General features: G+C 33.4%; 2 pseudogenes; both read left to right on the top strand.

The window, feature by feature from the left end:
- The first annotated feature begins 11,046 nt into the window (after positions 1–11,046).
- LOC109458220 (pre-mRNA-splicing regulator WTAP) lies at positions 11,047–12,361 on the top strand (annotated as a pseudogene).
- A 12,793-nt stretch (positions 12,362–25,154) lies between these two features.
- LOC109458217 (ADP-sugar pyrophosphatase) lies at positions 25,155–25,551 on the top strand (annotated as a pseudogene).
- The last annotated feature ends 2,390 nt before the right edge of the window (positions 25,552–27,941 follow it).

Here is a 27,941-nt window from a genome sequence, read left to right as displayed (position 1 = left end):
TTTCAAAGCCTGCCAATTTTCTGTTTTTTATATATATGTGTATATATATAAATATTCTACATATATATGTTATATATATATATACATATATATTCTATTTATATATAATTTATATTTATATAATTTCATACACATACACACACGTAATTGTTGTACATCTCTAGGGCAATAAAATCTTTCTCCGCTTAAGTTATAACTTACTAAAGTTATTTCTTTATTCACTAATTTATCCCTTTGCTCTTAAATAATAAAGCACCTTACCAAATAGCTCTGATTAGAAGCAAAAAGGGAAGCAGACAATGAACACATGAGCGGAACACTGCACCTTGGCCTGGCCTGAACACTCTCACTGGGAGAGAGCCATCACCTGGAATGACGATGAGATGCCAGTTGCAAACAGCCCGGCACTGGGACCTTCCATGGGCTCAGGAGCATGGTCAGGGCTGGACGGTAAGGCTGCTACTTCGTTTGCAACTCAGTTGTCTGCTGAGCTTGCTTTCTCTGGAATTCAGTTCAAACCCGTGAGATTCACAGGACTGCTATTATTACATTAGTCTGGGCACAGAGAGGCTCAACTTTTGTTTTTCATTATTCATAAGGTAAAACCCTTGAGCCTCAAGACGGCAGCAGGACCTTTGTCATCAGTACCTATTTATAAACAAGTACAGTCTCTCTTTTCAGGGACATTGTGCAGTGTGTGTAAAGGGGAGAGGGGACATGAGTATGAAATATGGATTACTTCCTTTTTCTATTTTGGTGTACATGCACGTTCTTCCTGTCTTATACAAACAGAATGTAAAAATATCAAACCCATTACTCAATAGTAGTTTTAAAATATTTTATTGGAAATAGTTTTAGTGTTATAGAAGAGTTGAAAAATAATACAAAAATTTCCAGTTTGCCCTACATCTAGATTTCCCTCAGATTGATATCTTATGCATCTGCAGTATAGTTACCATAACTAAGAAATCCTTAAAGGAACAAGACAAACAAATGAAGAAACAAAAACTCATAGACACAGACCATAGTTTAGTGGTTACCAGAGGGTCAGCGGGTAGATGAGAGAAAAGGGGATCAAATATATGGTGATGGAAGGAGAACTGACTCTGGGTGGTGAACACACAACGTGATATATAGATGATGTATTACAGAATTGTACACCTGAACTCTATGTAACTTCACTAACAATTGTCACCACAATAAACTTTAACTAAAAGAAAGAAAGAAAAGAAATCCTCACTAGTATCATACCATTCACTACACACTATTTGAATTTGACCAATTTTTCCACTAATATTCTTTTTCTGTTAGATAATTCAATGGCTACATTTTCACAGCAGTTGTCAATCCTTATGATAGCAGTCATGGCAGCATCATTATCTCCATTTTACTGCTATTAAAACAGAGGTTCAGAGAGATTAAACAAGTTGCCTACACATCTAGAAGACATCCTCAGTCTTGTGGTCCCACATCCAGGGCTCTCTCCACCAGGCCAGACTCTCTCAGCACAAAGACAGATTCACTGCAAAGACAGTCATTACACTTTTACTGGGGACAAAAGAAATTAGCAGTCTTCTTATTAAAACATCCCTGTGTACATAAGTGTGTAGTTTACAATTGTTTTGAAAAGCATACATTTACATTCATTTGGCAAGTAGTTGATATATTTAAAAGATGAATAAAAGATGGCTAATATCATTGAATTATGTTCTATAAATCATGTTTGTAGTCCCAAAACAATTTCTTTTCAAATTTTCATTTATGGGCTTTTAGTCCAAAAGACTCAATGTTTTGGGGGTTTTTTTAACATTTTTTTTTATTAGTTTCAGGTGCACAAAACAATGTAATAGTTAAACATTTATCAAAAGGCTCAATGTTGTTAAATGAGAGTTGATACTAAAAGTACCACAAAGAACATTGCAAATGAATTACTTAAAATGCTGTATTTACACTATTTTAATTAATTACAATAAAATTTATTTTAAGGTAAATGATACAAAATAAATATACTAAAAAACTGTTTTCTTCCTTTTCCTTATCCCAACCAACTCCAAATTAAATCACTGTTAAGAGTTTCTTAAGAATGTTTCTAGAAAAAAGAAACATAGAATATTCTTTTTTCTTATGTATTTTTCCTCATAATAGTATTTTCAACAATTTGTACATATAATTATGCCTTTTACATTCTATTGACAGTTGAGTATTTCATTTAATGGCACACTACAAATTATTACAAAGTTTTTTGTTTTGTTTTGTTTTTGTTTTTGTTTTTGTCAAAGCCATAAATTCTATGATGATGGATTAAGCAAGAGTGTCCTTGAGAAAACATGTAGAGTGAATGCCTAGGAGAACAACTGAGAAAATGGTAAGTACATTTAATTTTAAAAGCCATTTGCAAATTGTTCTTCAAAAAGGATTCCAGAAATATTATAATATGACCAAAGGAATATGAAAGTACCTACTTCCCACAGTCTTTCCAACAATGAGTACTAACAAACCTCTAAAAATTATATTTACCAATTAGGTTGCTGAAAAATAGACTATGATTTTGTTTTGATTTATATTGATATAACTATGAGGTGGAACATCTTTTCAGATGCGTATTGGCCATTTGCATTTCTTGTCATAAAAATACTATTTTTGTGACTCATTTTTTCCTACTGGTTTTTGTTAGTCTATTTCTTAATTGATTATATTGATAAATCGAGGATATTAGCTATTATCTCATAGGTGCTGCATCCCCTTCCCAATTGTTATTTCCACTTGGTCTTACATATGTTTTCATTCAAAAGAATTTATTTTTATTTTGATTGTTCTTTTAGGCTGTCAAAATTATCAATCATTTCTTTTCTACTTTCTGGTCTTCTGTTCAAGCTTAGAAAAATTTTACTAACTACAAAATTTAAGAAAGTATATTTGACATATGTTGCATGTGTGTGTGTGTGCATATTTATCAGCTTTATTGAAGTATTATTCACATGTCATAAAATTCACTCATATCAGTAAGTGTACAATTTAATACCACAGTTCAATATGAGAACATTATCATCACTAGTAAAAGATGTCTTGTGTTCATTTGCAGTCAGTCCCCATTCTCATCCTTACTGTCTGAGTAGATTTGTCTTTTCTGGATATTTCATGGTGAATAAAATCACACAATATGTGGTCTTTTGTGTCAGGCTTCATCTACATAATATAATATGTTTGGCACTCATCTATATGCTCGCATGTATAAAGTGTTCCAATCCATGAATATACATTTATTTATATTTAATTTTTTCTCACCAATATTTTGTAGTTCTCAGTGGATAAGTTTTGCACTTCTTTTGCAAACCTAAGGTATAGTTTTTAAATTATAGCTATCTCTTTTCTGAACATCCTTAAAAAAAAAACCTATCCATTGAAATTTTCCACAACATTTGGTTTTGCAGGAAAAAAATGTTACAATATCAGTATGTTTAACAGACACAGACTTTTTTAATATGTCAAATTTTGTGTTGTATATATTTTTTAAATTGTCATTCATTGTTTTTATTTCTTGTCAGTCTTAAGGCTTCCTCTTTTGAGCCTACATGCTTGTGACAAACTTCTTTTGAGTATCTGCCATACTTGCATTCCTTGGTCTTTGGAACAATAAGAAATTTTGCCATTTGTGTCCTTTGCTCAAATTATATTTGCTTATTTTAGCAGTATCCCTATTTTTCCACGTAAATACCTTTTTTGTATTTCCTGTGTCTGACAATGGCACTTCCTCTAGAACTGAGCATTTTGTTATTCTGGATGTTTATGGCATATTTTCTTTCCACTGCCTTCCCTCTACTCAGTTTTTTATATCTCTCTTCCAGAGCACTACTCAACTCATCTGACACAGGGAAATATTATTCCCTTAGTCAAATCTAGGGATTGGGATCCTGACATCTTATAAAGCCCAGGACAGTCCCAATCCAATTAAAAAGTATTTTGTGACAAGCTGATACTTTCATTTAACCTCTCAAGTGACTTTGGTAACTCCTTATTTTAAGCCAAAAGAGTAATGACACCATCCTTCCTAGTAGTTTTGAGTGTTAAAAAAGCATAAGATGAACAAGAACTCTCTTTCATTACTGGTGGAAATGCAAAATGGTACGGCCACTTTGGAAGATGGTTTGGTGGTTTCTTACAAAACTCAACATACTCATGCCACATGGTCCAGCTGTTGCACACCTTGGTATTTATCCAAAGAAGCTGAAAGCTTATATCCACACAAAAGCCTGTACACAAATGTTTACATTAGCTTTATTCACAACCAAGCAAGCAAATCTGGAAAGGTTACATATGATTCCCATGACATGGCATCCAGGAAATGACAAAACTGTGGAGACAGTAAAAAGATAGCTAGTTGCTAGGAGTTAGGGTGAGAGAGCAAGAAATAGGTGGAACAGAGAAAAATTTTAGGGCAGTGAAAATACTCAATGATATTGTACTGATGGATACATGTCATTATCCATTTGTCCAAACCCATACAGTGTGCAACATAAAGGATAAAACGTAAGACTAAACTATGAAAATAAGGTGATTATCATGTGTCAATGTAGATTCATCAATTGTAACAAATGTACCACTCTACTGTGGGTTGTTGATAATGGGGAAAGCCATACATATGTGGGCAAGGGATATATGAGAAATCCCTGTATCTTCCTCTCAATTCTACTGTGAACCTAAAACTGCTCTAAAACAAAGTCTTAATTAAAAGGAAAAAAAAATACAATGAGATATCATTTCGCATCAACTAAAATGGCTGTACTTAAAAACACAGGTAATAAACAGGGTTGGAAATGACATTCGATAAACGGTAATATCCAAAATATATAGAGAACTCATACACCTCAACATAAAAAAAAAAAAAAAAAAAGTCTGATTTAAAATGGGCAGAGGACTTGACTAGACACTTCCCAAAGAAGACATAAGATGGCCAACAAACATATGAAAAATGCTCAAAATCACTAATCGGGAAAATGCAAATCAAAACCATAATGAGATATCACCTCACAGGAGGGAGTGGTTATTATTTAAAAATCTACAAATTTCAAGTGTTGCCAAGGATGTGGAAAAATGGGATCTCTCACCCACTGTTGGTGATATTGTAAATTGGTGCAGCCATTATGTATGGAGGTTCCTCAAAATTTGAAATAGTCTCCTGAAAGAAATGGTACCTCTCTCTTCCCAGAAGCAATTAAAGCTGATGAACTAAACACCAGAAATCACACTACACTGGGAATGAATTCAATCTTTGCAGGGGGATTCAACACCCTGCATTACATGATCAATGCCTTTATTCTTTAAATATACAGTTGACTCTTAAATATATTTCCAGATCTATGTGAGATATCAATATTGATAAAAACTTTAATTAATCAATTAAGATTGTTAAGATAGTAGGAGGGATGAATATATAGAAAATTATTTTCTTTGAAATCAATTTTTCCTTTTATCAATATTAGTTTGGAATGATCTTTTTAAAAATTTTTCTGAGTTATATTTATTTGCATACATTATTAGCAAGCATGATGTGATTTACAGATATGAGAAAAATCTTTAATTTACAAATACATATAAAATTATTTAAAATAACTTTTAAAAACTCTGTATTTCTTAGTAGGCTATCTTGGGAAAAAATAATAAAATTAAAAAAAAAAATATATATATATATATATATATATATATATATATATATATATATATACCTGTGGTTTTGTGCTATGTTTTGTATTGCTTTTTATGTTGTTCAAGACATTAGTATTTTTTATCCCCATGAGTGAATCTCTGAGGGTATTCCTGCAGCTTCAAAGACTAAATATGATTTTCATCAAACTGGAATCCAAACCTCTTAGTGGAAAATTTCAACTAGTCAATTTCTTGCATGATTTGTATTTAGCTTACTCAGGAGGTTTTAAGTGGCACATGAAATCATTGAAACAATAATTCCTGAAATAAATGCATTATGCATTATTTATTCTGCCCTCAATAAGTGACTTTCTTCACAACACTATTTAGGAACTTTTTTTCTATAGTTTCTCTTACTTTGTAATACCTTGGGAGGGAAATATAGTAGACTTTTTTTTAAATATAGCAGCAAAGATAAAGCCAGTCCCATAAAAATGAAGAAACGTATGTTTATACATTCAAGGTGCTATGGAACTGGAAAATCATTTTAGCGTGTTATTGACCAAAATTAAATAAAGTGGAAAGGTTTTTCTTGGATTCTATTCAAGTAAGTTTATTTACAATATCACAAATGGACCATAGATAAAGTGATATTTCAAATAAGACTCATATTAGTTTACACCAACAGAAATAGACATATAAAGTGAATCACATATGCAGTTTTAAACTTTCTAGAAGCCACATTTTTAAAAGTAACAAGAAAAAAATGAATTTTTTCAATAATTAAGCCAATATACCCAAAGTAGTACCGTTCAATATGGGATCAATATGAAACACTTTTGATTACATAATTTTTATATTACTTCTTTTGAACCAATGAACCGTGGAGGATTAGAATCTTTAAAAAACAAATAATTTAGCTTTTAAAATTATGGTTTTCTAATAAGGTAATGACTTTCCATAATGGTACTCCAGGGAAGTTTGCCCTGGGGATAGAAGCTAGAAGCTTGTCTACCTAACAAAGTCGGTCAGAACCGCACTGGGAGTTTTGAAAGGAAATAGTCCCGTGCACTTCCAAAATTTGGGTAAGTGGTCCTACGTGGGGACCACTTAGGAAGTTGTTTAGGAGTCATCAGTAACTTTCACCTACTTTGACTTCTAATTTTTTTGAAAATTGCTACCATACAGACTTGAATTTACTGATGGTAGGGTACAATATGCTTTAGGTGGTGGCTGTGCAAAAATATTGAGAACAACTAACCTAAGAGGGAAAACTGAACTGAAATTATGTAAAATGCAAGAACCAAGAAACCCATGTGATTTAGTTTGGGAGAGCTATCATTAAGGAAAGATGGTAAGAAAAAGGGAATTTAGATTCAAATCAGATATTTGTTTGCATTTCTTTATGGGGATGGATATAGTATGTAGAAAATGTTGTTAACACTTATTTTGCTCTCCCCCAATTATCTAGTAACCCAAATCCCCTGTTCCCCAGAGATTCTCACTACCCAAACCTGGAAACATCAGGAACTGGGTTTGCATAGGAGTTCACAAACCCATGATTTCTTTTCCTTCCTTTTTCTCCCCCTCCCCACCCCTTTTTAGATATATCCTCCTGGTCAATTTCAGCAGCTCCTGGATAAGAGATGACTAATATCTGATGTCCTCAATACTTACTCCAGCTTTCATTTCTACAATTTCACTTTCAGTTCTAAGTTTCCCCTCTCTTCTTCTTTCACTGAAAATGTGAGGAATTTACTTATTTCTGGAGTTATTTTTTAGGTGGAGGAGGTTTTCCTGCAAATCTTGGGTCTAGAAAATGGACAATTTCTGGAGGAATGGACACTTCACAATAACATTTAATCCCCTCTTCTCATTTTGCCTAGAGCCATCACCCTGCCCATTATAATCTTTAAAACAATGAAGAGAATAATGTCTTCATGACCAAAGCATTCTTCCTTGTACTCTATGTGTTTTGCTGGAGGCATGTTAGGGGTCCTTGTATCTCCTGACCAAATTTAGGGATCTGCTTTACACCACTTGTTTGATGGTTATTTAATAAATATACAAAGTCAGGGACCTCATCACTGTGTCATTGATGCTATTTATAAATTGGTTACAGGACTGTCAGTTTTCTTTGTTAAGACAAAAAAAAGGTGAAAAATCATTCATGAAATGAGAGGAAAAAATGAAATCAAACCTCATTTCTCATGATATTCTTTACTCTGAACTTTTTCTCTTCTTTTTTCCTTGGAGTGCCTCAAGCACAACATGCTCCCTTTCCTGGGAAGCCTTCTGGAAAACACAGTGTAAGCTTTCTTTTTTACATGTTTTTCTCATAAGAAACACACCGTGGGGATCTTGTCTTTTCCATCCTTTCTTTCACTTTTGGCCCCAAGCTGGTGGTAATGATGCAAAGGCTGTGGGAACTCAACTCAGTCATTTTGTTCTCATCTTTGTATGTAAAATCTGCTGCTATATCCAGAGCTAGAGGAGTTGACTTGAGGAACTTCCAAACTCCCTAATAAAGACAAGAAAGAGCATACACTTCAAAGGAGTAGGAGGATCTGGATGGGTTTGAAGTCCTCGTGTTTCTTAGAGGTGTTCCTGTTATGGTTTGAATTGTAACTCCCCAAAGTTCATAAGTCGAAGTCCTAATTCCCAGTACCTCAAGAAGTGAACTGATTTGGAAATAGGGTAATTGAGGATGTATTTAGCTAAATTAAGATTAGATCATACAGAGCAGTAGGATATTTGGGTCAGATTTTCTTTATTCATTTTTAATAAATGGAATGTTAGAGATACAAATAAAACCTTATCTCCATAAGATAAGTAACCACAATCTTAAAGTTAGTATATACCATTTATGTTTCTGGTTTTAATTAATATAACAACCATTAAGTCAATATTTATTGAGTTTTACCATGTATCATTAATTGTTCTAAGTATTTTACCTCATTATATCAATTAAATAAACTAGTAACTATAGTATCCCCATTTTACATATGAGGGAACAAGAGAGTGAAGTCACACAGTAAGAGCTGGACTGAAATTTGAACCTAGATATTGTGGCTCCAGAGATCATATATTTAAATGTTCATACCTCATCTATGCACATAGGACATAACTATGTACCTGTAAATCATTTATGGGACCATTGTTAAATTTTTAATGCTTATATAAATGGTAATAATCTGCAAGTTTTCTCATCAGCCCGTTTTTCATTCAGCATTATGATTTTGAGACTTATCCAAATAGCTCTATTTTATCGGTTTCTGAACATGGACATCATTGCTTGAGTGTTGTGTGAGATTCCTACACTCTGAAATAATGTCCCATATCACTTAGATTAGAGTGAAGGGCAAATATGAAAAAGAGTTGGGAGCAGAGACTGTAGAACACCAGGTTCACTCTCAGACACAACAATAAGAAAAATGTGCACATAAAATTGAGGATCTTCACATTGTTCAGATTAAAACTGACCATGTCTGCATACCTATCTCCTGGATAGTCTTCGCATCTTCTCAGATACATGAATCACATCTTGAAGAACACTGTTATAGATTAGCAATGTTCAATACGGTCCAGCAAAGTTGCTGACAAAATCTGGTGATAACATGTTAACCAGGTATTTAATGGTATTTATAGTAATGGCTTGGTATGAATAACCTTGTACTATGTAGTACTAGTGGATTTGGATTTAGTTATCTGGCCAATGAGTAAGCAAAATTCAATTTGTAATTTCTGTTTTGTTTTTCTTTCCTTCCATTTGTTTTGAGTCATTATTTATCAATCACATTGTGTGGTGTAGTGTCAGTAATATATGCACAATCATATTTTAGATGGATGTGTTTTTCTAGAGGAAAGAAATCATCAGTTAGAAGGCTATTGCAATCACTCAAAGAAAGATTAGGCATATGCATATAGACAGTGGGGTTTGAAAGTGGAAGGTTTGAAGATGTTTAAAAATAAAAATCAACAAGTGACCAGTTGTTTATGGTAGGATTACAGGAATGAGTCATTAATGGTTTGTAGCTTTACCAAAGAATGTATCTGTGAGTTAGAGTTAATAATGCTTTAATGCTGAATTGTAGGAGTTCCAAAGAGAAAGAAATATACTATCAATTGAAAAGGTAAGGGGAAGATTCATTGCAATGAAATTGACTTTTAACATGGATAAGGAAATATTTGCACTTAAGAATATTGTTGATCCCATTTCCTTATCAACAGGAACCATGTATTATTTCTAATGACATATGGTATCCATTGTATAAAGCTTGCAAAATATGGAAAAATACACAGAAGGAAATTATAAGTACTGGTATGCCCTAGAGATAACCTACATAATGTGTGTCTGTTTAAGGCATTGAAATCATGTTGTGAACATGTTATTTTTGTGTTTAATAACTAGACTTTCCTGATCAAATCATATGGAGATGATTGTCAAGCAGTGAAGGACTAACACTCAGGCGGTCCTCATGAGATTCTTCTTCAGCGATACAAACATATACTGAACTAAAATCCATCTGGGGAATGGTTACTCCATCTGAAGAAGCTGGAGTATTTCCATTTCAACCCCTTAATTAGTGTTACATATTTCAGAGTTTTCTACAAGAAACCTAATTGTCACAAATGTTAAGGTGCCCTTAGAATGATCATCTGAGAACAAACTATAATTTTGAAAGACTGGCTGTCAAATCAATGTTGCTAAATTTTATTGCACAGTGATTTTATTGCACATTACTTTATTTCAAGTTAAATATTATGTTTTTGCTTAGTAAATTTTAACAATTTAATTATTTTTCCTGATTTTTAAAATGTTTTTATTTATTTATTAGGGTAACATTGATTAGTAAAATTATATAGGTTTCAAGTGTACAATTCTGTAATACATCATCTACATATTGCATTGTGTGTTCACCACCCAGAATCAGTTCTTCTTCCATCACCATATATTTGATCCCCTTTACCCTCTCCTTCCACCTCCTTACCCTCTGGTAACCACTAAACTGCTGTCTGTGTCTATGATGTTTGTTTGTTTGGTTTGTCTTGTTCATTTGTTGCTTTCAGTTTTATATCCCACTATACTTAAAAGAAAGTTTTATAAATTTCAACTTCAATATAGTTACTCTATTTGAAATATTTAGGTTTCATTTATAATAGTTTAATATTAGCATTAATTTAAATATATGAAGTGCATATTAATTATTTAAATGAGAAAAGTACTGACGAATACATTCATTTAAAAACATTTCAACTTATAGCTAGCTCGGGTCCGCGGGCTCAGCCCCTCCTTTGGAAGTCCCCATCGGGCGAGGATCCGTTCGCCTTCCCTCCCCATAGTGGGGCGGGTGGCAGTCTGGTGGTTGTGTCCCCGTGGGGAGGCCACTGGTGAGATTCAAGATGACCAACGAGGTACCTCTTCCCGAAAAGGTTCAACTGCGTGAATCAGACTTCAAAGTTCTGTCACGTGATGAATTATTTCTAAGCTGGAAACAGCCTGAAGCATGTGGCGAGCTTTTCAGGGCACGTACACCGACCTTAACACTAGTGAAGTGACTGGCTTAAGGGAGTTGGAAGAAAAACCAAAGCAACCACAGCAAGAGTCTGCTGGCCAGGAAGACATCCTTGTAATGGGCTAGCCACCAAAGAGCAGAGACGACAGAGCGGACGGACCCCTGAAACCCAGCACTGCAAGCAAGCCCAGCAGCCTAATGTGGCCCAGCCGGGATCAACAATGGTAGGCCCAGCCATCAACTTGTTTTTCCTAAAATGAAAGGTGAGTTGGAAGAGCCTAAAGAGGAACTGGAATAAGCCCCAGATGAACTGAGTGCCTGGAAGTTTACACCGCATCGTCCTGGAGGTGAATTTTTTTTGTCAGATTATTCTACAAGTCACTAATTCAGGCTTTTTCTTGGTGATAATGGAGTCTAAGGTGAATGGAAGATAAATATTCCAGATTGTCCCAACGTTTGAGTGCAGTTTTAACAAAGGTGACTTAAGTTCTGTCTTAATCATTCAAATCTGTTCCAAACAGCCAAAAGTTAGTGGCGAAGTGCGAGATGCTTATTATTATCCACGAGAATCAGCGCTCAGAAGGCAGCTGTCCCAGGGAAGTATTGCACAACTTGAAGCAGCATTGGCTTTACAGAAGAAATATAGTGCGGAGTTTAAAACAGTCAGGAGGAACTGAACGACTTAGTCACTACTTGATGAAAAAGTAGAGGGAATGCAGCGTACTGTTCTCGTTCTTCAGCAACAACTCAGGGAGACATGCCAGCATTGTCTCAGTACCAACAACAGCCCCAAAGACCAGCAGGACTCCATCATCTGAGCCTGTACGACAGGCAGAGGCCACAGCTAGACTGCAATGGGCTGGCCAATGGGCTAAGTAGTGGCAGTTCTTCTCGGCAGAGGACGTCTGAGTCTGGATTTCACAGGGAGAGGGACACAACTGAAGATGACTTTCCTTCTTCTCCAGGAGGAGAGAACTGGCAGAGGAGGCAGTAGTTAGTAAACCGATTTAGTGTGGGGTATGAAAATGTAGATTGCCCCACGGGCAGTGAAAACTCTCTCACACACTGTACTCAAATGACACACTCCAATCATGAACCTCAAGAGGAGAAAACTGAGTGGGGTAGGTAACCTAACTGCAGGTTCCCACCATGTTCAGAATGGCTTGGACTCAAGTGTCAATGTACAAGTTTCAATTTTGTAATAGTTTCTCCAGCAAATTTTTTATACAGTGTCATTTAGTTTGAGCGAAGATACTGTCCAGAAAATTAACACATACTTTTGTCACAGTTTGCCTTTGTGTGTGTGTGTGTGTGTGTGTGTGTGTGTGTTTCTCTTTCTTTTTCTTTGTTTCCTTTGCTTCAATACCTCTGCAACTTTGGAATTGCTAACAGTTAATTACTTTGTTGCTCACAGGACACTTTGTGTAGGGCCAGGTTATTTTTGTATGAGTTCAGGTGAAGTTGTAAATGGAACTCTTTCCTTAAAGTATAACAATGATGTCTGCAAAAGTCTGTGGCTATCTGGAACCCAACCTGTGTAAGGGATTCTCACGCTGTTCCTAGACTACTGCACCATTCAGACCTGTTAGAGTAGATGTGGATTTGTGACTGCCAAGTTTGCTCAGTAGAGTAGTTCATCACTAAAAGTTGGACTTGTTGATGGAGTCCTGTAGCAGTTTCAGTGTTAGATGATGTTTTTTCCACCATACATCTGTGCATTCTTTTTTTTTTTTTTAGGTGACTGAATGTTTAAGAAATTTGTGTACATAGTTATTCAGTTTTTATGAACTGTTGCACCCTGTTGATGCATATTGCTCTGACTCCAGTCTATCTTAATCTGTACTGACCAAACCTAAGTAAAGATTTTTATTATTAAAAAAAAAAAAAACTCAACTTACTACTAACTTGTATTCATTATTAACTCTAAAGCTCCATTATTAAGATAGGAATCTGAATGCTGTGAAATCAATTTGACTAACATGGAAAATGTTTAGGATAAATGGCTGAATTTCTCTAGATCATAGCTCTTCATAATAGATATAGCAATAGTATTAGGAAATTGTTATTTAACAGATATAGTCACAATGCAATGCTAAATTTACCTTTGCAACTACTCTGGCAGATTCTTACAAAGTTAAACAGACGCCAACTGTAAAACCCAGAAATCTATTTTTTTTTTTAGTTTTTACCCATGATAAACGACTTATGTTCAAACAAAAATCTTTCCACAGAGTTTACAGTAACTTGATTAATTATCATCAACATTTAGAAAGAACATTCAATGGGTAAATGAAGAAACAAACTGTGATACATGCATGCAATGAAATATTTATTCGGCAATGAAAAGGAACAAACTACTGATGCATACAACAGCATGGATAAATTTCAAATATATTTTGCCAAGTGAAAAAGCCAGATTCAAAGGCTATGTGCAATATGATTCCAATTTATGACATTCTTGAAAAGGAAAAACTAGGAACAAAAAACATAAAAGCAGATCAGTGATTATGAAGATTTAGAGGTGGGTGAATGCATTGAAACACAAAGAGGCAGAGTGTAATATTATGCAGTGATTGAACACTTCTGTATCTTGATTGTTGTGATAGCTACACTTCTGAGTATATTTTTCAAAACTGACAGAACTGTACATCAAAAAGAATGAATTTTCTCTGTGTACATTATACTTCTATAAAAGAAAATTATTTTTTCTAAAATTATTCCAATTTCTAAAATCTTCTTTTAAGAATAAAAATGTTACACTTAAAATATGTACATGATACAAAGTATATGTTTAAATGCCTTACTATATTAAACCCAATTTAACATAACATGTTAGAAGATATTAAACATTTCTCCTGGTAGATAAAGATTTTAATACCAGTGAGTAAAAATTTGTGGTTATTATATCAAAAGTAGTTATTATTGTTTATGAGACCATGGTGTGATAGTGGAAAGAGGAAAACATTTACAGATAGAGAGAAATATGAATTTAAGTCCTAGTTGAGACATATATTTGCTGTATGACATTGAAAGAACCATTTTGCCTTTTTTGAAAGAACCGTTTCATTGTGAATAGGATTAAATGACTCACTTGTTTTATTATAGTAATTAAATGAGATGTTTTCCAACACCCTCAATAAAAATGTTCCCTAAAAAAATCATTTCTTCCCTATTCTTTAAAATATTTTCTGAGGAGATTTTAAAGTCCCATGGGATTATTAGTTATTGGCAGTGCTTGCATATGTTTTTAAAAAAGGCCCAGAAATATGGACTAATATAACATTTACATCAAAAAGTCACTTGTAGCATACAGTTTGTTCAAATAAAATGTTATCATTGACAAAATTGATTTTAACTAACTGTGCTTATACTTGTAGACTAATATAATTTAGCAGCTTTTAACTCCAAAGTAATGACTATAAAGTATAATTTCAAAAATAGAAATTGAAATATACTCTTTAATAACTATCCACAGTCAAGCAAACAGAGATTTGTGATCTCAATAAAATATTTTTCTAAAACTTTTTTTCCCCTGTCATTTATTAAAAGAAAAAGAACAACTAAAATTGATTAAATATTCACATTATTATTTTAAGTGGAACTATAAAATATTTCCATAGAAATCTCAGAAACTCCTTTTGCATTCCCTTACCATGAGAAAAAGTTTGAAGAATCAAGCAGCAGAGTCCATGTAATACCTACAGCAATGCATCTAGGGAGTGTGAAATGTTACAAAGGAGGACAGAAGTGGTAGGAAATAAAGTCAGGGAGATATAGGAAAGAAAGGCTCAGAACATTTGGAAATTGGTGGCCATTTTAAGTAATTTTTCTCTGTCTCTTATAGATACTGGAAGCCACTATATTAGAGCCAGTTCAAGAGAAAAGGGACAACGTTTGCTTATATGTATGTTTGCTTGTTTGTAATCACTCCAGCTGCCATGTTAGGAAGGGACTGTAGGGGGAACAGGTAAAACTCAAAAAGGCCAGTTAGGAAGCTATAATTATTCAGGCGAGAGAGGGTAGAGCCTTAACCATGGAGCCTTACAAGATTCACTAACCAATTATTGAGAGGAAACTACATGGAACCAATGGAGGAAAGTTTTGTAGTGGGGTCTGTGCAAGTATCTGATGTGAGAGAGAATGTAGTCGAAATGAAGAGAATAGAGAAATATAAGGGATATAAAGATAGGAATCATCATCAAAATACTAGATGCTTGCATACAGATAAGTAACAAAAAGGAAAAAAAATACTAAAATATGTTTTGCCATAAAGGAGAGCTAACAATATGCAGAACAATATGCAGAAGTGAGTGTCATTTCACGAAACCTACCCACTATGATTAAAACTAATGGACACTCTTGCCCACTAACATGGCTTCAGTGAGGTCCAGCTGTCAGAATGTCATGACTTCCATCAATATTGCCAGATTCATGGGCCATGGGGGCCAACCTAAACCGGTTGTGAGGATTATTCTGAGAATATAGAAAGTTACCAGAAAACAGTAGCGAAGTATTTTTTCTCTGAAGATTTCCAGGGTGAGTTTTGCAACAACTTTTGAATCTGTGTGAAAGTATACTGAACTATATTCTGTTCGGTTTCTGAACAGTTTGAACCCCTTGAGACTTGTAGAAATTGCTAACAAGCTCTTAACTGTCTCCATTGCAGGAGTATCATTTTTAGAAAGACCAATTTGTTGCATCTCTGGGCAATGTACTCTACACAAATACCTTTTATTTTTTTTAATGTTTCTTTTCTAATTTGTCTCAGCACAGCCTGTGAACTTTTGAAGTTCCTTGGCTTCCATCAGGTAGAAATAGGAAAGTCAAGAAACTCTATTTCCAGCATACGATTTTCTCATTAGTTTCAAGCTGTTCCATATTCTGTTTTAGGAAGTTTTCTAGTGCAAAGTGAAGGCTACCTATAGGTGTTAACCTGTAGAACTGCAGCAGCTCTTAATGGTTAATCTGGAAATTTAAAATAAGTGGGCTATTTGATATTTGTAATGTAATATAATTGTATATAAACTATGTTTCCACTATTTTTTATATTTTTCTATTTATTTTTATTAAATTATTGGATGAAAGATAAATTATAATCCAAAATTAATTATTGTCCTAAAATTATTGTAATAGAAGTATTATATATCAGAATATATGGAAAGCTTAAAGAAGTGATCAGAAAACATTTTATAGTCTTAAACCCTTTTATCAAAAAAAATAAAAAATGTAAGTGAATGAAATTTCTAGCTTAAAAAAATAAAGATGGAAAAAGTAAAACAAGTGAAACAAAAGAAAAGAAAGAATGCAGATAAAAGCAAAATTCAACAATATAGATATTGGGAAATAGCTGGTTATAATTACTAAATAAAAATGACATTGTTTTTAGTAAAAGTTTACCAAAATGACCAATTTACTAGACAACTTAAAGAAAAAGAAGAAAACATAAATCATGAAAATAAGAATGACAATGGGGAGGTAATCATTGAAATGGAATACATTATTTTGAAATCCAAGATCTCTCTGACATATATTTGAAAGATGAAATGGTAATTTCCTAGGGGAATATGATTTGCCAAAATTGACCGTAGTACAGATCAAAAGCCTAAATAGGCTAATTTCCATATGAGAATAGAAAAATTTATGAAGACACTCTCTCAAAATAAATCATCAAGGCCATATGATTTCAAAGAAAAATCCTATGAAAATTTAAAATGCTAGATAATGCCCATGCTTTTCAGACTTTTCCAGTTCATAGAAAATAAAGGAAAACTTCTAATACTATTTGTGAAGTAAATATAGCACTTATACTTAAACCTGATAAAGACAGTTAAAAGTGAAAATTCAAGTAAAATATCACTTACTAATATTGATTCAAAAACTTTATAAATATTAGCAAACAGACTACAAGTATTCACTAAGAAACTGTTATTCCATAATCAAGTGACATGTATTCTAGGAATACAATGTTAAAACAATAGTAGGAAATACACTAATATAAAATACTATATATGCTTGAAATCCCCTAAACCAACCCCTAGTTGGATGATTTGCTAGGGGTATTTACAGTCATTTATAATTATGATTTATTACCATGAGAGGTTAGAAAGCAAAATCAGCGAAGGAAAAAAGCATATGGGGAAAAGTCTGGATAAAAACAGGTGCAAATTTCCACAAGTTTTCTCCCCGCAGAGGCACAGATGCTGAACTTCATTCTGTTACTGTTTCTCCGAAAATAAGACCTACCCCGAAAATAAGCGCCAGTTAAGATCGTCAGCCAGACAGATGCATTTAGTATATTATGACAATGTTCCAAAAGAAGATGACATGATTATATTTGAATAAATGTGGATTGTTGTACATGAAAACATAAGACATCTCTGAAAATACTCCCTAATGCATCTTTTGGAGCAAAAATCAATATAAGACCCAGTCCTATATTTGGGGAAATACAATATAAGACCCAGTCTTATTTTCAGGGAAACACGGTAGCAACAAGATTGGACAACACATGTGAAATATTGTTTACCCAGGAAACTGATTAGGGGTTTAGTGCCCAGGGTTTTATGAGGTGCTGGCCACACAGGCACAGTCTAACTAACATGTAACAAAATTTCAAATTCCCAGAAGAAAAGAAGGGAGTTTGGTGGTACCCACATGGTTTATACAGTTTAGGCTCATGAGCCATTCTTATCTATTAGATGATGCTAATGCCCCTAAAATCCCAATTCCTAGATACCAGCCAGTAGTCGAACTTATAAGCAGTCCTTTCAAAGAATAGCAATCCGGTCTGCTATGTTAATTCTTTTCTGCATAACTTATTAATAGATCTAAGGAGAAAATTATCTGATTTTCTCCACAGATGATAAATTGATCTTTCATCTTTTTAATCTTTGTTTCATCTTTCATAATTTGTAATCCATTCCAGGAAAAAGAAAAAACTTAAGGAAGTAGTAGTTGATGTTTAATTTCTTAAGATGACATGTAATTTATATAAGCTTCACCGTAAAACCATTATCTTACTAAATGCAAAAACACAAGTGATATTTCCAATAATATTTTTTAAATCTACTCTCTCCATTAATATTCAACATATTAACAGATATAAGCTAATTCCAAAATCTAAAACAGTAAGCACTGGATTGAGATGGGTTTCTAGTGAATTCCACCAAACATTTAAGGAAGGAATTATATCAATTCTCTACAATCTCTTTCAGAAGATAGAAACAGAGGAATTCATTATGAGGTTGGAATTACCCAAATACCAAAACCAGACAGACATAACGAGAAAAGAAAACTATAGACCAATGTCTCTCATGAACAAAGATGCAAAAATCCTCAACAAAATATTAACAAATTTAATTTAACAATGTATAAAAAGAAGTATACATCACGACCAAGATGAGATTTATCCTAGATATGTAAGGCTAGTTCATTATTTGAAAATCAATTAACATAATCTATAATATCAACTGGCTTAAAAGGGAATCACATGATTATATCAATAGATGCAGAAAAAGTATTTGACAAAGTCCAACAACATTCATGATCAAAGCTCTTAGTAAATAAGGAAGAGAGGAGGAACTTCCTCATGTTGATAAGGAATGTGTATAAAAAAAAAGCAAAAAAACTATAGCTGACATCATAATGTTGAGAAACTTGAAGCTTTTCCACTAAGATGAGGTAAAAAGCAAAGATGTCCCCTTCTCTCACCACTCTTTTTCAACATCATAGTGGAAGTTACAGCTAATACAATAAAACTAGAAAAGAAATAAAAGTTACATTAATTAAGATGGAAGACATAAAACTATCTTTGTTTACAGATGACACAGCTATCTACATGAAAATCCAAAAAAAAAATGACAGGGAAAAAAAAAAACACTCCTTGAACTAATAGGTGATTATAATAAGGGTTCAGTACACAAGGTTAACATACAAAATTCAATCACTTTTCTATATGCTATCAATGAACAAGTAGAATTTGAAATTAAAAACACAATACTATTTACATTAGCACACACAAAAATGGTATACATAGGGACACACTTATATGAGGAAAACCAAAAGTCTGGTGAAGGAAATCAAGGAAAAATTAAATAAAGATATAGTTTATGTTCATGGGTAGGAATACTCAATATTAGCAAGAAGTCAGTTCTTCCTAACTTGATCTATGGATTCAAGGCAGTCTCAATCAAAATCCCAGCAAATGTTTTTTCAGATATCAACAAGTTGAACCTAAAGTTTATAAGGAGAGTCAAAAGACCCAAAATAGGCAACAATTTATTAAAGGAGAATAATTAAAAATGAAGAACTAACACTAGCCAAATGCAAGACTTAATGTAAAGCTGCAGTAATCAAGAGAGTGTGGTACTGGTGGAAGAACAGCTAATAAACAGATCAATGGGACAGACTCAAGAGCCCAGAAATAGATTGTCAGAAATATAGTCAACAGATCTTTGACAAAGGAGTAAAGACAATACACTGGAGCAAAGATAATCTTCCTCTCAATTTTGCTATGAACCAAAAACTGCTTTAAAAAAGATTCAGTTTTAAATTACAAAAAAATAAATAAATTATACAAACACCCTAAAACAGTTAAATAACTGTAAATAACAAGGTCATATTTCTCACTGTTATGATTCTGTCCTAATTCTCTCTCTCCCTCTCTCTCTCTCTTCTCTTCTACACTGTTTGTTTCTTTTTATTCCATGTAACCTTTAGCAATTTTTTCTCTTTGTCTTATATGATTGTATTAATTATTTTTACTGCACTGCATTAATTATTTTTACTGTCTTGTCTTCCATCACAGAAGTACAGTTTTATCAACATAGCAATTACATGTTCATCTGGATATCCCTTTTTTAAACTGTTCTGGCCCTTCAACCAGCTTGTGAATTTGTTAGGACTTCATTTCAAAGCATGTGAGATTGCTTAATACACAAGGAAGTTAATATATGAATGTTTATTTAGCAGGGGTACATTGATTAGCAGAGAAAAAAGAAAGATATGCAGCGCATATAGGAAGTTTGCCACAATTATTTTACAAGTTGGAATAGCTCTCATGAAGAGTACTGAGGGGACCACCATTCTCAAGGGTTAGCAGGGATGGATATTCCTCAACCCCAAACCACAAACCTTCTCTACCGGTGACATTAATGAGATAATCTGATTACTCCAGTACTGTGTACAACAAGTAAGCAAAGATAGACTGTCTCGTCACTTGTGGATCTGGCTGCTACCTGTAGGAAATCAGGGGGCGTGAAGTCTTTACTCTGAGTTCCATTATGGAGTCAAAATTGTTTTGAGTTTGCATCCAGTTTCACCAAGAACTACAAACAACAGAATCCTACACTATCGTGTTTCCCCGAAAATAAGACCTAGCCAGACCATCAGCTCTGATGCGTCTTTTGGAGCAAAAATTAATATAAGACCTGGTATTATATTATATTAATTATATTATATTATATTATATTATATTATATTATATTATATTATATTATATATTATACTATACTATATTATATAATATAAGACCCGGTCTTATTTTACTATAATTTTTGCTCCAAAAGACGCATTAGAGCTGATTGTCTGGCTAGGTCTTATTTTCGGGGAAACAGGGTATAAACTCTTCTCAAAGCCTTGATAATTGAGTCTCTTCTGCAGATTCTCACAGTCAGCAATGATAACACTAATATTGAGTCTCTTCTAACAGAAACTGGGAGGCGAGAAGATCAGCAGCGTACAAATAAACAAACAAAAAAAAACATTTGCCATCTGAAAATCAATTCATTCATTCACTTATTAGCTCAAACATATATATTATGTGTTTACTTTGAACAAATAAATGTTTTGCAATGTAGGAATAGAGCAAGAACAAACTTAGTAAATAAATATGTTTTCCCTCTTGCAGCCTACTTTCTATTAGTAGGGAATGATGGACCATCAAAAAAAAAAGAATTAAATATGTAATATTTGGACTACTGATAAGTGTTGTGGAGAAAAGCAGAGCAGAAGGAAAGGTTATGGAGTACAGAGTGGAGGGGCTGTGGGTTAGGGAAAGCTTCACTAGGAAGTGACAAGTGAGGAAAGATTTGAAGTAGAGGGATTGAGTATACACACCCTGAGGAGAAGCAGACTTCTAATGAATACCTTGGTCACAGAAGAAAGTAAACTTGAAATTAGCAAATTTTTGAAAACTGTGAAAGAATAAAGTTTCTTGCATTATCTATGGTATGTAAGTATATATATTTTTTCTTATTAAAAAAGATGCAAACAAATTAAGCTCAATGTATGAACTATAATATTAGGAGGATGAAAACACTAAATTAAGCTAAACACTAAAATTAATGGAAATTTTAAGAAAGGTTTAAAGTCAAATTAAAATTATCTTCTGTATAGATAAATAAAATAGACAAATATCTCACAAGTAAGAAAATAAATAATTAAACCAAAATAAAGACAGAGAGAAGAAAGACTATATAATCACAACAGAACAAAGATTAAAAGTATTATAGTAACACTTAGAAATTTAGAGAAAAAGGTTAATGTTAAATAAATGACTAAAGTTGATGCAAAAAGATGTAGAATACCTGCACATACAATAATAATTATATTTTCCACCAGAAAGACTTTTAAACATACTCATTAGTAAATAATATACCAGACTCATGTGCTTTGGGAGGAGTTTAAATTAAGTTTCATAGAATAGAAATATTCAGTGTTAAAGAAATATTTACAGCCCACCCCCCTCCCAAGAAAAAAATCAGTCTATCATTAGGGTAACTTCACAGCTTGACAGATATAGTATGTAAAATATATATAGAAAGTTTATTTATGAATTTGAATGTAAAAATGAATAAGAGAAAATTGAATTTAGTAGCATTAAGATAAAGAAATTCACCACAATGAACTAGTTTATTACAAAAATACATGACTTTTTTTAACCCAGGGATCTTATTAATACAAATTAATCAAAAATGTGTTATAAATGCAGTTTAGTGCTTAAAAAGTTTTTGATGAATTTGAGCAAATATTTAAATAAAAATTTAAGTAAAATTGGACTATAAGAAAAATGCCCAAATATGATAAAGAATCTTTACCAAAATTTAATTGTACACATCATAATAAAAATAAAACACTAGTTATGAATATCAAATCCAGAAATAAGACATGTGTGATTCACATCAACACTATTTTTGGCATATTCTAAATTTTCTAGCAAGTTCAATAAAAATAGAAAGTGGAATTATTAGCATAGATATCATATAAAAAGATAAATTATTATTATAAATAGAAGATCTTTAGAAAATCAGTGGCTGGATGCAAATTAAACCTGCTCAGATCACACAAGTTTCTCTGTGTCCCCAGCTACAATATAAGCTATTCTGGGAATTCCAAGATCTTTCCAAGGGATTTTCTATAGACTTCAGCAATATGAATTAAATATACAAGATTATGGAAAGAAGGAGAAATCTTCTCTGGATGTCATAAAGCAAATTATAGGACCAGGATAATACTATGCCTAAAAGCAGGAGTAGTCATTTATTTTATAAAAGAAAAATTGAGGGTATTGTTTCACTATAGCTACTCCTACGTTTAAAACTAAATAAAAAAAAATACACATCTAAAAATATTTAGCTAAAGATGCAACTTTTGTCTCAGTGTTCTGCATTTTTCAAACCAGAATTTTTAAGATAAATCTGGATTTCACATTGTCAGTAAAGATAATTACTCCTTTAGTTGTAAATGAAATTTCATTAACTTTAAAAAATATTTCTCCCTGAAAATGTAAAAGAAAATAAAAAACAATTCTACCACATAGATTCCATTTCATTTTGGCATAGCAGAATCTACACATATAGTTTTGTTATCATACTGCTCATAGTATTCTGATATTCCCACCTTACCTATACTAAGCCACTTTTTTTTCTATCTGTTCTTCATAACGATTATATTTAATGTGTGCATAATATTTCACAGTGTTGGTATATGATGATTTAATACTCCAATGTTAGATAAGATGGTTTCTAATTTTTAAGTGTTATTTAATATATTCTACACATCTTTTTGATAATACACTTTTAATTTCTGTTGAATTATTTCTTTAGAAATAGAAAATAATCATAATTTGTTGAATTATTACGAAAATAAGTTAATTATGTCAATTAAAACAAACATTTCATGGCTCTTGCTATATAATGTCATTTTGTTATACAGAAATGTACACTTAGTAAATTCTTCTTGTAAGGAATACGTATACCAATATGACCACAATATTTCTTAAATTAGATACTTATTAAAAATTTCTACATTCGTCAGCATAAAGTATCTCAAGTTTGCATTAATTTGCATTTTTCATGAATGTTGATGAGTGTCAACAATCTTTACTTTCATATACTTTGGATTGAGAGTTATTTTTTTTAATTTATTGTAATAGGTAGGCAAATTAAAGATCAAATTGCATTTATCTAAATACCTAATTGCATTTGTCTAAATCAGTTGCATTTTCCCAGACCAATCAATTATTAAAGCAAAAATTTAAATAGGCAAAATTAACTGCAATATTTTTAAATGCATTAATTTTTGTTCTTTGCACATTTATTTTTTATTCTCAGCTGTACAGCAAACAAATATTTCTTATTAAAGGTATGTATGTTTCTTTGGGATTAGATTCTTTAAAGAATATGGCACTTTAATGAGTATGACATATGAGCTCTTACAAGCCTGATTTTTAACAGATCAAGTTAAATTAAATAACAAAGAGACAGGAGCCGTATGGTAAGCTCCCTAGGAGAAATTAAAGTATACTGCTACACTTATTATAATGATTTCATATGCTCATTCTTATATGAAAGAAGAGGAAATGAGGAATCATTATGAGTGAAGAAAAAAGCATGGTAGAGAATATTATTAGGTTTAACTAAACCTTTCCTCTTTTACTTATCTAATTTAAGCATTTGTGAAGGGCTAATATGGGTAGAATATAGTAAAATTATATAGAATATAAAAATCCTCTTGGTCTTATACCTCTAGTGTTTCTAGCTCATCACTGCCCATATTATTTTCAAGCGAGAAATCTACTTTAAAATGCAGAAGACCTTTGTCTGGCAAGTAACTGTACTTGTCTCTATTGATAGGAATCTCCTCCCCAGCCCTTCTTCCACCTGACTATGGACTCAAAAGACTCCAAACCTCCCTCATTCTCTGAAAAGGTCATGCATCAAGTCTCTGCATTTTGCCGATTCTTCTTTTTAGGATGTCCTTTCCCATTTGTATTAGTTTCCCATTTCTGCTCTAACAAACTACCCTGTTTCCTGGAAAATAAGACCTAGCAGGCCAATCAGCTCTAATGCATCTTTTGGAGCAAAAATTAACATAAGACCCCATCTTATATTATGTTAGGTAAGACCTGGTCTTATATTATAGTAAAATAAGACCGAATCTGATATCAATCTTTGCTCCAAAAGACGCGTTAGAGCTGATGGTCTGGCTAGGTCTTGTTCTTGGGGAAACATGGTACCACAAGCTTAGTGGCTTAAAACAACACAAATTATCTTAAAATTTTAGAGAAGTCTAAAATGGGTCAGCAGGGCTGTGTAGCACCAGCATCTCCTGGGACCCTTGCCTCAGACTCGTCATTTCTTTTTTCATCCCCCTTCTCAAAGGAGTACCTTCCCATTCACACCACATTGTGGACCTGAACTTGTTGCCTGAGGACTGTGAAGACTGATTCGTTTGAAAATTGAAAACCGAGAACGAACAGATTCTTCTCAGAATACCGAACAGTCTATTATTTCAGAGAAGTTAATTTCAGGAGGAAGTGGGTGAAACTTGAAAAAAAAACAAAAAAAACATACATGGATTCTACTGATAAAACTAGAACTTGGAAAACATATAACCAGGAAGGGACAGTCGACTGATGGTGTGGAGATTATCCCAGTGCTGCAAAGAACACTTCATGATGAATGCATCCTTCTGGCGCAACAGTTCTGACTACCAATGGGAGGCTACAGCCTAGAATTCTCTTCCAGCTGCAGAGATGATAATAAAGACCCAGAAACTCTCATTGGGAGCTTAAGGAAGAAACTGACTATAGAAATGGCGTTGCTGAATGTTCTCCAGCTGTATGTATGGATCCAGTTTTGTCAAACTGTACCACACACATCATGAAAGTAACTCTTAATATTGATGACGCTGAAAATGTAAGACCTAAACTAAAGCCAGGAGGTGGGAAATTTGGGGAAGTAATTTCTTTATCAAAGAATGACCTACTGCAGAGACCTGATGATCTAGTAGCTGAGGAACATGTGACAGTGAATGCCAGAGTCTATCCTGTGCTCTGATGCTGGAACCTGCAAACACAAAGCCGTTTGAAGTGCCCTTCCTGAAGTGTTAGTGCCAAAAGATGGTGGCCATGTCTCTGTAAACAAGACCACCAGTCCTGCTTCACTAAGATACTCTATTCATCTTCATTTAATGTACATTTGACATTAGCTTTCTCATCAAATAAAAGCAACACAGAATTTTTTTAAAAAATGATGGGAATGGAAGCTGAAACAACGACAGAATATAAACATCTGCCCCTGAGAAGAAGCCGAATAAAATGAGATGATGTTTGTTCAAGAAATTATTTGTCAAATGTGATTCAGTGCTAAGCTAGAATGAGAACAGAACTGTTATGGGAAAGATGCCGGATGCTATTAGACAGGGAGGTGGGTATCCAGCCTCTGAAGTGAAAGGGAAGGTAATGAGAATGACAGACATCTTTGTCATTCTAGGATTTGTTTCCCTAAAATAAAGTTGATGAAGAACAGGAACAGGGCCCTACCACCAGCTTGGGTGGAGGAAAGGTACCCAGAAACCCATGCATAAAATAGAGAGATATTCTGCAGCTTGAGAGAATGGAAGATACCATTAGCATCTTCTAGAGGTATACAAGATTACCAGCATATGCCAAAAGTTCCCTTTTGTATGGATACTGGCGAGTCAGGGCCTGTTCTGGCTATAAGCAATGACCTCAGAAAACATGTACCTATAACAGGAAGTGACCTTTGAGAAAGAGACCCTAATTCATAGAGAGTTACTTATGAATGACATCTGGAATTGCCTCTTAGACTTAACACTTTTTCTAATGATGAGTGTATCTCACACAATGCACCAGCTTCACAGGCTGGATGGTTATTGACCATCAGACCCCATTTCTGAAGTATTAAACCTCAGTGTCAAGGCACATTTGGCCACTTCACTGTTATTATTAATTCCTAAAATTGACTATAAGGTGGGGTCAGGCCCCTCCTGTTACTTAAATTCAGTCAGGCTCCTGCAGGGAGATTGAAACTGGTCAGGGTACCCTAGAGGACAACCTGAAGATAGTTGAAAAATGAGACTCTATGATGCTTCCTCGTGTCAAAACTGCTGCTTTCCCACATGCAGTGCTGACCTGTTTGTACCTACAACTACTTACATGTGGTCATTTTCTGTTCCCCAACATAGGTAATTCCAGCGAACTTCTGATTTTTTCCAAGCAAGAGGCAGAGGTAGCCTGGGGATGATTGGGGCGGAGTAATGATTGGCCAACGGAGAAGAAATAAACTCTTTAGAATAAAGAGCTAAAAAAGGTTCTCTTAAAATCTAATTGAAGCAGATGTATTGTCACACCAAGATCAAGTGGACTTTTGGCTCAGAAGCAAAATAAGGGATTTCTAAATTGTAGTCTCCCCTCACATACATTCAAAATAGGACTCTTACACGAAAGAAATATTTTGTGTCCTAATTCACCCATTTAACTCTGTGGCCTTTTAATAGAGATTCCTGAGTAATATAAAAACATTAATGATTTTTCTTAGGTAAGCTGATTATATAAAAATTAATACTAACTCTGAAATATACTTGAAATACCTTGCCCACTTTGACGTAGTTTCAGCACAGCAGTTAAAAGGCTTCTGGATCAGACATATCAAGAGTAGCTTTGCATCTGAACCAAGCAATTACTACTTAATAAATAAAGCATGTTCTAAATGCAAAGTTCAAAACATTACATCATATTTTTAAGAATGTGTCTGTCCTTTGCCATGACAATTACTTTGAGTGTAGGATTTCATTAAATCTATGATTCACCACTATTTTGTATGCCAATAAGAACAAGGACATTGTGCTTTTTGAAATGACACATTTTTTTCTTTTACTTTAAAACTTGAATTCCTGTTTTTTTTTTAAAAAAATATCACAATGATTAGATATACGCATAGATTATAAATTAAAATACATTATATTTTACATACATTACAGGAAAATTATGTGTAAAATTGTACTTGACATTCATTATTGTTCAGCTTCAGCTTCGGGTGTACAGTGAAATGATCAGGCATCTACAAGAAGCGGAGTACAGCATTAGGAATAAAGACAGTGGAAATGTAATGGCTGTGTGCGATGTCAGAGGGGTAGTGGATGGGGGGAGGGGTTTGTTACTGGTGAGGGATATAAATGATAAATGTCTAACAATTACATTGTTTTCTGCACCTGAAACTAATTAAAAAATGTTATAAACAAACAAACAAATAAATAAAATTATGAGTAAAATTAATTGGTTATAATATGCTAAAGTTTTTTACATGCTGAGCCCAACTCATCTGTATCATTTTTCAATTCTTAATGACCATTATCTGTGCTTTTCCACATAATGCTATTTTCTCAAAAATAGTTGTTGATTCAACATTTCTAAAAGATTTTTCTTTTGGTATTACATTTACAAGAAAACCGTTATATGTCTTAGGAATTAAAATCAAG

Source organism: Rhinolophus sinicus, linkage group LG11 (assembly GCF_036562045.2).
Source record: "Rhinolophus sinicus isolate RSC01 linkage group LG11, ASM3656204v1, whole genome shotgun sequence".
Lineage (NCBI taxonomy): Eukaryota > Metazoa > Chordata > Mammalia > Chiroptera > Rhinolophidae > Rhinolophus > Rhinolophus sinicus.
The sequence above is the reverse complement of the archived record's forward strand: the minus strand, read 5'-3'. Positions and strand labels throughout refer to the sequence as shown.